At 41.1% G+C, this 13,822-nt stretch overlaps 2 protein-coding genes across 4 annotated transcripts in view; one reads left to right on the top strand and one right to left on the bottom strand.

Annotated features, from left to right (window-relative positions):
* LOC138179448 (pickpocket protein 28) overlaps nucleotides 1-13,822 on the bottom strand; it is a 132,104-nt gene that overhangs the window by 23,583 nt on the left and 94,699 nt on the right. The window lies entirely within an intron of this gene.
* The window catches only part of LOC138179457 (dopamine D2-like receptor), a 114,265-nt gene continuing 110,947 nt past the window's right edge, over nucleotides 10,505-13,822 (top strand). For both annotated transcript variants that reach the window (XM_069112271.1, XM_069112270.1), the window contains exon 1: nucleotides 10,505-11,038. The gene's annotated coding sequence lies outside the window, so the exon portion shown is untranslated. The remainder of the gene's footprint in view (nucleotides 11,039-13,822) is intronic.

Here is a 13,822-nt window from a genome sequence, read left to right as displayed (position 1 = left end):
TGTACGTAATCGTGTGCTCCGTACAAATTGCAGTTTTCTTCGGGCGGAGAGGATTTCTTACCAAAGTAAGAGGATCGTGTGCAGGTCTTTCTCGACGAGATTTTTCGTTCAACGACGCGTAACCAAGGTGTTAGGGAAGGTGTAGTTGGATAGTTTCAACGATTACACGCCTATGATGTTCGCCTGTGTCGTGTCGGTGTCGATGTTCGTCTTTCGTTTTCTGCTTTTTCCTCCTTGTCAGTGCGAAGCTTAACCGAAGTTTGCTTCCATCGTGTCTGTACGTTCCTATTATACATACGCGATATACGTCTCTGTGTATGTAGTAGCCTACGCTATACACGTTCTATTTTATCTCTTGTCTTTCGTTTTTCTGTGTCGGTGATACATTTAACGTAGAATTAGCTGCCTGGTCGAATGAACTAATTTTTACGGAAACGTAAAACTCTGTAACGAGTCGAATTTTGAGAATTGTGAATTTATTTCGGAAGAACATAATACATGATAGCACGCGTGTATTTTTTTGTGAGAAGGTGTAAAGTCAGGTATTACGAGAGCTCGTAAAATTCAATCCTATTTTTACATTCCACTTTATCCGTGTTTTATCTTGCCACCTGCGAGTAATTCTTTTTACGCGCAATACGGTCAGATTATTATTATTATTACTATTATTATTATTATTGTTACTATTATTATTATTGTTGTTGTTGTTGTTATAATCACTATGTCACACGTTGCACGTAATTTATACAAGCTGTTACATTTTGTAGACTATCGCGAAAGCACGTAACTAAATTTCGCTTAATTCCACGGAATTTTGAAACTTTATTATTATCCAACGATCGTTATCTCCCACGTTGCATACACAGGATCCCATTATCTTATATCCCTTGCATACGTTACATAGCGTCTCTTCTTCTTCCTTTTCCTGTGTTTCCCGTGCCGCAGTTGCCCAAAGTACGCTCGCTTCGCTGATTTACGCTAACCGTGAACAATTTCGTTTCGATTAAACGATACAAGTCCTTTTTTCTTTTTTTGTTAATTTTTAATTCACGCCACGCCTACTCGTTGCTTCCAATTGTATTTGGTTTTCACTTTTCTCTGCTTTACCGCTTTACCGTTTAGACGACACGAGTGATACGGAAGATCGATCGCTTGCGGACAACTGATGATTTAGAATTTCTAATTGGAATCTCATCAGCGGAACTTCGTAAGTTTTTAAATTTAAATTTAAATTCCATTTTTACTTGTATTCGTAATACTAATACTAAAACAGATAATACTAAATACTAATACTAGAACTGAATATATAATACTATAAAATACCATATATATGCTATAAATACTGTGGCGGTACTCAATGGCAAATACCACCACTCGACACTAATTAGTGTCGGACGACGGCAGCGCAGTGGTTAGCGCCTTAGCGTCCTGTTTTGCGACCAAGTTTTCAGGACAGAAAAAATAAAAAAAAAAACAATATCATATAAAAGCTCCGCTCCCCAGCGGCTTAAACCCAAAAATTATATTAAACACAAAAAATGTAAAGCGCAGTTTAGTGATAACTACATTATCAGCTAGGGGCATCTATAGGCAAATTCCGGTTTCATACTTACAGACCTGATACACCTCAATACTAATACTGAAAATACTAAATAGTAGTACTACTAAAACGTAGATTCGCATAAAAATATACCGAGGGCACAGAAAATCGAAGAACTAGGAGAACGAAAAATTAGTTGATTTGGAAGGGAAATTGTGCGAATTATTCGCCAAGAGATCCTCGTCCTCGTTTACGCCAATGATCGAAATTACCAACTACGATGATAACCATAGTAATCCAAGCTCTATCGCTTCTACTTAGAAGTATAGAATCACGGAAGCAACACGCCATACTCTAACGCCATGCTCTTAAAACTTTCCTTATAAGATTATGCAAGGTTTGCACTGTTATCGCAAGGACAAACCACCGAGCGACTTATCCAGGACACCATAAAATCTGATCAAACTGGAGGATCGATGAACGTTACCGAACGACGACGAGCCTCGACGTAAAATCTACAGTAAGCAGCGTAGTGATTGCCACGCACGTTAAGCGTAACTCAATCAGCGTCAAGTGAGTTATAAGCACGTGATTCGCGCGGGACATGCTAAACACGAAGTTCTCCGCATCTCTTGCTCGCGGCACTTATCAAACTCTGTCTCTCTCGATAGACAGACAGACAGAGAGAGGGAAATTGTGCATTTAATCGTTTGACTGTGAACGAATACTGTCTTGGTTATAACGATCGTCATTATACCCAACAGATTGCAGCGACCTAACTTTCGCGTGGTAGCTTTCGCATTAATTTCAGATTTACGTGTGATTCGTGTTTAAATAGCAATTTTATTTTGCTTCGTTAACTCGTTAACGAGATGGTTTCTCGTTACACTTATTTCTCGTTGCGTGGTTTAATGAGATTCGCTTTAACCTTTTACCGGCAAATGTAATAATATATAGGGTGTATCGTGATACGTAGGAGCCAGCCGAGGAGCGAGCAACAGACACGAAAGAAGAGAAAAGTTCGTACGAACGTGTGTCTTATTCGACCCTGTTTCAAAGTTAAAGCCATTTTTGTGTTTCGATAGTCCGCAACTGCGTACCCTCGCGATTTCCTTATAAATAGAAAAATCCATAGTACCAGGGTCTATTTGCCTGCAACCTGCTCCTTCTCCGCACTTCATTTTTACTTATTCGAGTTCTGTTCTATTGGGTTGGCAACTAAGTGATTGCGGATTTTCTCATTACCACTCAATGATTAATGACATAATCCGCAATCACTTAGTTGCCAACACAATACATCGTTCGATTTTTATTTCTCGGGCTACTCGGAAACAATGCACATTGCTCGATGCACATCGTCAGTGTCGAAGTACTTGGCGCGCGTATACAACGAGGTTGCCAATAGATTCGACGAATATCCGGAATATTCTTTAAATATCGCGGAATTTCTTTGATACGCTCGCTGCGAATTTGCACGCAGACCGAGGGTGACCATTTTGAGCATAAAACGAGATAAAATGGCTACAACTTTGGAAGCAGATCGGATAGGACGTATGCTTATACGCACGAACTTTTCTCATTGCTTTTCTGCCTGCTGTCCGCTACTGATCCAGGTCTCGCGTATTAGGTCGTCCGAAAAATTTCTTTCGTTTTATGAGGAAATAATAGACGCACAACGTTTTTTGTTTTACATTATTTCTTTGTTCTGTTGAGATAAACACCGCGACATTTCACGGACTTGGTTCCACGTTTGTATGAAGCTGCACTGTTGTTAAAAAAAGACACTTTTCGGACAACCTAATTGTTGGAATACAACGATGTCACACACATAGACACAAATAATCTTATACAGGCACCTACACAGGCATTTGAACAGGACACTTACACAGGTCGTACTCACTACTGTATAGAGAGTGGGGTTCAAAATCTTTTAAGGTCTCTTATAAATGCACCCTGGTACGTCACCAACGAACTAATACATCGCGACCTCAAGATACCCACAGTCAAAGAGGAAATAGAAAAATATAGCGACAGATATAGCAAAAGAGTCGACAAACATCGAAACCCTCTAATTACTGGACTACTTGATACGTCGGACCAGATCCGCAGGCTGAACAGACACTACCCGTTAAACCAAAACGCTAGATTTAATTAGATATTTATGTTAAATAATATTTACTTATTTATAACACTTACTTATAAATTATACTTATCTATAATAAGTATTAACTTATTATAAATAATTAGCCATGTCACTGCGTTACGCCAGAAAAAATTACTGAAAATTCTCAATGCGAGAATTGATTGTAAATATTAATAAATAAAAAAAAAATCTTTTAAGAGACCATGGGTCACTACGTATAGTCAGTCTGAGAGTAACTGGCCAACTGTCAACAATCCATAAATTCTTTACCTGCACACTTTGTTAATTATACCATATCACTCACTTGTATCTTAAATACATTTGGTTCTGTAACTCTGTTTAACAAATATCACCTAATATTATTTCAACATAAACATCGTGTCTTCCACAGATTATTTATCTTAACTTTAAGATTAAATTCTAACACTAATATTATGGTACACCCTGTACACATGATATATCATAACTTGTTCATCGTAACAAACGTATTTAACGTTATAGCATTCGTCGGAATACGCTTGACGTTGTTATTACACGTAATTTATATCTACAACGGGAAAGTAGAGAAATTACGTGGAAAAATAAATTTTCCAAACGTTGACTCGACCTAACGTAAATTTATCAACGAGCGGGACGTTCGATTAGAATTCGGCGCTGATACAGGAGCAGCAATTACCGAGCTGACGCTACTAGCCGAACTCTAGTGGTTTTCTTCTCTCTACGAGTTGACGTTTAATTCCTGCAATTTCACCTTTATCGAGATTCGCAGGATTCGCATTAGCGTGATTATATTCCGGAATACGGTCTGGCCCGCTTTTGCACGGACCTGTTTGTTCTGCAGACCCTGGCCCGAGTGCTTTTATCCTAATTAGATCGATTTAATGAAGAAATAAAGCGATCGACGAGCACCAGAGCAACTCAAAGGCCTGGCTACAATCGGAAAGTCGACGAGGAACTTGTTGCTCCTCGCTTCTTCCTTTCCGGTCGCAACGTTATAATTCGAAATTGCGACGATAGTTGGCGTAAAATGGTTCTTTGCTACTAAACGAAGAAGAGAGCAAACGTAACACGAGGAATTAGGAGACATTTTTTATTTTACGTTACGTTTAGATCGATCGGTACACGTTTAGGGAATCTCTAGCTTCACGTAACGCGTAACGCGCTTTTTTTTATTTGCTAGACTTTTTACAATCAATTTTCATTGAGAATTATCTTAAAATTATTTTAGCGTGGTACTGTAATTTGGATTATAAGAGTTTATAGTATGTTTGATTCTAGTTGAATCTAATGCTTCGATCCAAAGGGTATTGTCTTTTTAGTCTGCGGATCTGATCCGTCGTGCCAAGTAATTGGGTAAATAATGGGTTTTGGAAGTTGTTAACTATTGTATTATATCTGTTACTGAATTTGCATATTTCTTCTTTAACCGTGTAACTCGCTTAACGTCGATTTTCCTTCTACAAAAAGACACCGCGATACGAATCACGATATTTCGTACACGTTATATTTCGTATTCGACGATCAATTTTTGCGCAGATTTTATGTTACAAGTTTGAATCGTAGCCGTCTTCCTTTTTAGGGAAAATTAGGAGCTGATTGGCGGTTCGTTGGTAACGAAAGACACGTTGAAGTACAAAGGACGAGGGAAATTGTAAAGAGGAAAATGTAAGGTATTTGTGGATTCATCGTTGCGCGATATCGTGTAAAGGATCGAGCGACACGTACATATAATTATCGTTAGATTTCGTCAAAGGGTAAATTCGCGTACAACTCCTTTGTACTTACCGCATTCGCCGACCACCGACGTGAAATTACGTCTTTTGACGACAACTACTGCTGAATACCGCGATTTGAAATTACATCGTTTTATAAAATAGTAAAATGCCACGTTCTTCACGAGTCGATTTTCCAGGTATATAATCTACGTACGTACGGAATTCTATCATTTAAAACCATACGACGAAGATAAATTAAAAGAGAAAATAACATTTCTAGCATCGACCAGACGTATCTTTCGATATGCAACGTGCAAGTATCCATCTCTTTCTCAGCCGTGTTAATTACTGAAATTAAAACTAAAGCGCCGCTTTAATGTGGAGCACGCGCGGGTCCTATAAAATTCTCAGAATTGTAAAAGCTATTCGCACGAAAGCTCCGTCGTACGTACACGAATGACGGAATTGCTCGTAAAGAAGGTTCGAGCAGAAGCGGCGAAGCTTCTAGGCACTTTCCTGCCTGCGTTCGATTCGCGTTCCAAGTTTTAAAGGCTGCAGAATCATTATGGCGGTAGAATAGAACGGATATGAAGAGTTTCGTAGAATATAAAACCTCGCAAAACCGGCTCGTAGCCCAGAGAATGGCCGACCTCTTTCGTCCACCGTCTGCAACTTCCTGCGTCGCACCTTTCGCGTCCTACCTTCTTTTTAACTTGACTGGCGGCGACCTCCTGCATTTAACCGAACGTTTCATCTCCGCGTATATCGTATTTTATCATCGTCAAATTAGCCACCTTTATCACGATTAACGATACCATAGCATATATATGTCGGAGATGTAGGGATTACGGACCTTTCCTTTGAAATTTTGGGAAGATTCCCAATACTTTGGTCTAAACTGTTTGTTTCAACTGTTCATTATAGCATTATAACAGTGGGCTTGGGGTCGAGATGACACAACTGGTCACCGAACGTAGGCCACGGTCACGGGATGAACGTTTTACTTAGCAGTAGAAGTACCAATTTCGAGGGACGCACGTTGTATTAACAAACAAGCCCCGAGGCGGGAGCAATGACGGCTCTACGCGAATCTGCCTAGAAACGGCGCCTGGAATTTTGTCGATAACCCTGATCAATATGCAATTGACAAGTGTGAACGTGTCAGTCTTTTATTCTTATGATCAGCTTGGAGAGTTTCCTCACAACGTCAGTCTGTCAGTCTGAAAGATACCGTACGTCACAGCTATCGTCATTTGAGTATCAAGACATATCCAATTGTACAAAGAGTTATTCCGTTGACCGTGGATTCGTTAAGACCTAAGAACATTGTCTTTACTTCAAGAGTGTCATATAATCACGTTTAATTGTTAAATCCTATACGCAACGTGCCCCAAGAACCAGCGCCAACCCGACAAACCCGATAAACCCGATAAACCCGAAATATAAAATATATAGTGGTAGTAGGTTTGGTAACTGTACGACTTATGACAATATCGTTCAGGCCAACACAAAATCAAGTATGATGCTCCGTCAGTCTATATGCACGCAGTCATCGTTCGTCACTAACTCGTCTCGTCACATCGGTTCTCTTTCACGCAGACCACATTCCTTGACAACGCTGACGACAGTCTTCGACAACGTTGACAACACTTTTGAGTGCGACAAGCCTTGCAACTCACTAACAGCTACCTTTTATACCCAGGCTCCGGTATACCTGGCCCGCACATGTCCGAATAGAGCTTCTTAACACTTTGACTGCCACGTTGGTCGTAATGACCAGCCACGGTTTCTCCTGTGACGCAATGGTGGTCATTGGTGACCGGAGGGCTTGGACTTCTTACAATTATAGAAATTGAATGAAAATTGACAGTTAGGGAATTTTGAATATAACCGAAAAATAGAAGATACTTTGAAGTGAAAAGTGCCCCATTGAACGATTAAACATTCTTATTAGAACATCGATAAAAAAAAATGAGAACAAATCCTGCATCTAACGGTGCACTGTGTTTGCGTCCATATCTTTGAGGGGTAATCTACGAATATTATTATAAACACAGCTTAGAACATAATCGTAAACGCTGCTTTATAATCGTATAATTGAAGTTACAAGTGTGAACATACCTTGCTATTATACATAGAACGAGCAAATACCGTTTACTAACATCTTCTACACGTTTCAACAATATATTCCGCACGTTTTGCTTACAAAGAAATAACGAACGCGAATGGTTTGTTGAAATAAACGAAGCCTCGTTACAATATGTCGCTATCGACTGTTACCAAGGCGCCACGGTGATCACCCGTGACCACCAATGAGATAAACGGTCCATTGGGGAAGAACGTTGTCTCACATCGTCAATTTATTATTATTTCGTCATTGTATGCTTTGAATAATAAAAATACTCCCGTGGCGTCCTCGGCGAAACATGTGATTTCGGCGTGGCAGTCAAAGTATTAATCTTCTTTTCTACCATGTGAATCAACCATCGGATTTTACGTTCGTCCGTCTGGGTGTACTTTATTCCGCGGTATGTTAGCCGGGAAATTCGAGATATCACAGCGAGATAGAGGGAATTCCCTTAAGGTTAAATTACGAGCTATCGTTTCCACCATTGTCAAAGGACTATTTCATAGGAAAGTTGTTTGTTCCGACGCGGTCTATCGTAGAATCGTGTGTCGAGGTTAACTCTGCATTTCCAACCCCGAAAAGCAATCCGTGCGATGGTAGAGTTTCGAAATTTGTGCAACGACCGTGCGCAAAATGTTTCTAGTCGGTGAATAGTTGGCAACAAAAGTGGTAGTAAAGCGCGGTGGTTGAGTTGGATAATGTCGGTTGCTGGAAAATTTAGCTGGCAGAAGAAACTTCTACTTCGCTTTTCTTCATCTATTCGCGTGAAAATTTATTAACCGCGGTCACTCGCCTCCTCGCCGCTCGCATCTTTCTTCAATTTTTAACGCGATTTTTATCGCGTTCCTCTTGTTTATCAAGACAACGTCGAACGGTTCTCGCTAACGAACGTGACTAAACGTCGAATTTATAGAGCGCGAAATTTAGCGGAACAACGTAAAGCGGAAAACTTCCGCTGGAACGAGTGGTTCCCACGCGAGGACGATATTAGCTCGCCGATGGAGTCTCGCGGGACTTTCCTTCGCTCGAGCAACGTCCGAGATGCTCTCGTCTCTTCGCTTATCGTTATCACGTTCCGTTCGACGAGATCGGCCAGTTTGATTATTAAAATGCTCGCTTTAATGCGGTTTCTCCGGAACCTGGAAATGAATTTCTTTCGCCGCAGGCGGACGGATGTTTGCGAGTTGTAATCGAAGTTTCTAATTGTTTCTGGGAAATTCTTGCGTCATTATCGTCGATGAAAACTTATCGTGTAAGAAAGACAGCATGAGAGCTCTGCAAAGTACAGCAGCTAATTCTCCCCCAAACCTTCTGGTTTAGTAAACATAAACTTACATGCTCTATCTACAGGGTGGTTGGTAACTGGTGGTACAAGCTGAAAGGGGGTGATTCTACGCGAAAAAAGAAGTCGAAAATATAGAATAACAATTTTTCGTTTGAGGCTTTGTTTTCGAGAAAATCGACTTTGAATTTTCGCTCGGTACGCGTGCGGTACGTTATAACGGATCTCACTGTAGATCGTTGTCTCGATGGAAAAATTACAAAAAAAGAGATTTGTATTCTATATTGTCGACTTCTTTTTTCGCGTAGAATAACCCCCTTTCCGCTTGTACCACCAGTTACCAGCCACCCTGTATATTCGTCATTTTAACAGCAGCACGATTTAAGAAAAACGCACCAGGAATTGTTTCATAAGGATCACAACGTGTCCTTGCTCGACGCACTTCAGCGACATCCAAATGATCGAATACTGTCTTCCCGTTGATAATATTTTTCACGACATAAATCACAAATAGAAATCAATTTCACAATAGAAATCAATTTCATCGTCTATGGTCAACTTCTTAGGTCCCTGGTGTAACCAGTGTTGCATTTCTTCTAATGTAGGTGTATTAGAATTTGGCTTTCTTATCCATCTCTTTGGAATCTCTTTAGAAATATCGCTCCAACTTTCCTTACGTCTCGCGTGCACCGAGAAATACATCCGCCTCTAACGATATTACCATTTTGTTCATCGCAATTGACACTATCGCACACAACACTGTACGAGTGTTTCAGCTGTCTAAAAGAAATTTCCTACGGGTATTCGTTTCAGCAGCTAGCTTCTTCTCCGAGATGTAAAAACGCATTGAAACGTTTCGGCGCGGCTCGTGAAAGATCCCAATCCCTTTATTCTTTCGTAGCGTACGTATTAGGTCGTCCGAAAAGTTTCTTTCGTTTCATAAGATTTAAAACATTTCCCGTTTCATATTATTTTATCGAATTACGTATAGTCCATTTTATTCTATCAAGATAAAAATCACAACGTTTGACAGATTAAGTTTCATGTTTGTATAAAGACGCGTTGTTGTAAAAGACGTGTCTGTGAAAGAAAGACACTTTCCGGACAACGTAATACAAACGCCAATACAATTTTAAATACATTGTCGGTGAAAGTATCCGAACACTCGTACAAACGTTTCATAAATACGTAGACGTGCGTGTGGTGCAACAAATTTTCAAAACGTCGTCCGCACCGTAAAAACACTCGATCGTGTAGCTATTTGAAATCGTATTGTACTTAGCGTTTCTGTCGTTGCTACGGTTCAGCGAATATTCTATCGTCCTAAAGACGATGTGAGAAAACGAACAGTCCATCGTTAAGAATCGATCAACGTGTCGTAGAAGTGGCGCGAAAAAGTATGATTCTACAGAAATTCTAGAGAAGGAAAAATGCGCAGGATGCGACGATAAAATTCACAAGATCAGCCGAACATAAACGAAAGTTCTGAAACGCCGGCACGAACAGGTGTCCGCGGTCTGTGTCGTCGCGACGGTGGGCCGTCCGTGGCGACGTGGCGCGTGCGTATAGCTGGAAAAGCGGTTATATCCAGCAAGAGGACCGCGATCAGGGTTGGACGAAGCACGGGGGGTGAAGCACGCCGCCGGAAAGAAGGGGCGCTGCGAGGAATGAGGGCCAGTGGGCTAGTAGTATCCGCGATAACGTCGCCTCAGTAGATCGTCGGCCGTCGCGCGGCTCCTCTCGCCAACCCTCGCGAAATTCCGCGCGAACCAGCCTCGAGCCGCGGCCGCCCTTACGCTTCGCAAAGAACGCGGAGCACCGTGAACCGGAAGTTCGGGCCGGAGCAATCGCGAGACACGTGTTTCGCGCGCGGCACGTCGCGAAGCCGAGGATCGTTCGATGGAATTGTGGCGAGTGAGTGGTCGTTCGAAGTTTCTTCTGTGATTCGTTCAGATTCCTGTTGAAATTCGCGTGTTGTGTGCACGTGTGTCTGTCTATCTGTCTGTCTGTTTGTCTGTCTGTGCGTTACGTTCTCGATTCCGCCGTGAAAGTGTTTAACTGAAATTCGGAAACTGAAATTTGCCAAGTTACGAAGTTGCGAAATAATAGTCGCGCGCGCGCGTGTGTGTGTGTGTTCGTGTGTTTGTGCGCGGTGCTGTGAAATCGAAGAAAAATTGCATCGGTGGCTATCGTTGATGGCTGCCTGTTAATCGATCGCAGATCGAAGAAGGTGAATCGAAATTGTTGGTCGTAAATTAAATTTAAGATGGTTGTCGGAGGAAGGAGAGAGAGTTCGCAGATTTTTGTACGTCGATGTTGACGCGGTATACGAACGTTTTCGTTATATTACGTTAGGGGTTGCCTGGTAATTGGTAGGAGATAGAAGAAGTTGAGTCGAAATTGTTGATGGTAAATTAAATTTACGGCGGTTTTTGCAGGGGGTAAGGAAATTTGCACGTTTTTGCGTGTCGAAGGATCCTGTTAATTGGTCGCAGATCGAACTAGGCGAATCGAAATTGATCGCAAATTAAATTTAGGCTGGTTTTTAGAGCAACGAGAGAGACAGAGAGTGTGCGAGTTTCTACGGAGGTAGAAGTTCGTAATGAAAATTTACTTCTTTTGGGGGATTTAAGGTTGGAACGTTGGAGAATTGCAGGTTCCATTGGGGTTTTTATTTGGAGAATAATTACATAATTGATTTAGGAAAGGAACGAAGAAGAGCGGAGGAAAGGGTTGGCAGCATCCCCTAGCGGGAGAGGCCAAGGTTCCACCCTTCTTGATAAGAAAGATCTACTCTTTCGCGCGCTACTCCAGATAAGATTCGATTATTAATCGCTTGATTGGTAACGCGAGAACTTTTCTTTGAAAAAAGTTTCATTGTTCCACGAAATATAACGTTTCCAGATATAATTATACAATTTTTTCTTTCTCACTGAAGAAAATTCTACTTGAGAAATTTGTATTCTTCCATAGAATATCGAGTATCTCTGCGTTCTGTATCTGTGCAAATAATTTTCTAAAGCATGCGTTAAAATATCCAAATGGTGAAATACGTTCGTTTCAATTTTCGGATACGCGTATTAAGTGTCCTGGAAAATATTACACAAATACAGCTTGGACGAATCTCTTGGAAATGAAAGAATCGTTCTATCAAAGTAAAATTTAGATTATTAAGAAAATTAAACATACAGCCATGCCACCAACGTGTATTCAATTTTACTATCAATAAAATATTGATTTTTGTTATTTGATGTGTAAACAGAGAAACTCGTGGATAAATTGCAAGGTGGAAAATATATTTAAATGGAAGTGTAATTACAAGTAAGAATACAATTCGAGCTGGTCCAGATCCGCACGCTAGCTGTGTTACCCAATAACTGAAAACCCCTAAGCCAACGTCGCCTGTCTACTGTTTTTGGTCTGTCTTGGTCGCAGTCTTTTGTCTATACGCTGTCGATGGCTTCGGTGCTTGAGAAAACTAAAAAGACCAGACGTAGAGTTTTCTTAGAAGCGGTGACCACTTCAACAATTTTGTTCTTAATGTTCAATCCAACCATGAGAAATCTCTCGTTATCTTTCGTACCTTCCCTTCAGAAATTTGTCTACGCCTCTCTTTCTCCTCGCCCTCTTTGCGTTATAGCAGCGTATTACAGAAAATGCTACTTTTGTCACAAAGCTCTAGCTATCCAGCTGCCACTCGTCTATTAATAAATCGTCAAACACTTGTAATCGTCGTTTGCTCGCGTTAACGAAGGTTTCCTTGTCGGCTTTCCAGCAGCACAACTGTTACGATTTAATTTGAATTGCCCTGCGGGCGACCGATTGCACCGGGTCGAGATATCGGGTTATCTCGAGCCACAAGGCTTCAGAGTTTTTCGTCCTGCTACTCGTGAATATTCAAACTCCACATTGCCCGCTAATAAATTAATCCGACCGAGCTGTGCCTCGTTTCTCTGCCGAGATGATAATAAATTGAACTCGTTTATTCTCATCCGTAACACAAAACCGCCCAGAGAAAATTGCACCGATGCACGTCATTTCGGGAGAGAATGAGCATCGTTACAACGTTGGGTTTCGTGTTTTTTGTACGCTAGGAAACGAACTGCGACGCTTTCCGATCAATCGTCCGATCGTGAAAATCGAACGCTCGAATTATTATATTTCTATCAGTCACAGTGACCGTTTAAATTACCTTTACGATAGATAGATCTCGATGATGTTGATATGCCTGTCGCTTTCTTTGCTTCGATTCGAGAGTTAAAAAAGAAAAAGTAAAAGAACACCGATATACTCGATAAAATTAGAAAAGAAGTGAAAGATCCGTCGGAGAAGGTGTTTTACGTACGCGCGTCTTCGAATTTCATTTTAGATTTTCGACGTCCTTTCAAACGTAAACGGATCAGATACCACGTTAATTCCGAGACAAACGTCCATGCATTTGATAGACGAAGCAGAAGAGCGGAAACTATGTGGAAAAAGAATTTTGTTTTAGATTCTCCAGCAATTTCGTTTCTCTTTTTCGCAAAGAATCGTGTTCTTCGGCCTCTGGTACAATCAATAACGGGCCGCCCTGTATAACCACGTAGGTCGGCTGATGCAGCCGAGAGTCTGCTCGTGGCAATGAAGGATAACCCTTTCTGCGGATGGATCTATGGCTTTTCCGGCCGGCAATCGGAAAACGTCGGGTTGATAGCACGCTACCAACGAACGTTCTCACCGCGTGCATCGATCGAGCCGAAAATTTCCCCGTCCAGACAACGTTTTGCTCTCTTAACGGGTCGATATCGATTTCGTTTTTCCGCAAGTATTGACGTCAATTCGCTTCCACGTAAGCCGATTACACGGAAATCGATGCAGGTGCACTGCTTTAATAACTCGTATGGATCTTTATAACAGCCATAATTATGAGAGATGCATCACGAACGCCAAGAACGATTCGATAGAATGGAAAAATTGTTTAGAAGAATATTAGGTATAAACAATTAATTGAGAGAAACTAGGAATATAACCGAAA

Source organism: Bombus flavifrons, chromosome 4 (genome assembly GCF_040668555.2).
Source record: "Bombus flavifrons isolate JBK064 chromosome 4, iyBomFlav1_principal, whole genome shotgun sequence".
NCBI classification, from domain to species: domain Eukaryota; kingdom Metazoa; phylum Arthropoda; class Insecta; order Hymenoptera; family Apidae; genus Bombus; species Bombus flavifrons.
The sequence above is the reverse complement of the archived record's forward strand: the minus strand, read 5'-3'. Positions and strand labels throughout refer to the sequence as shown.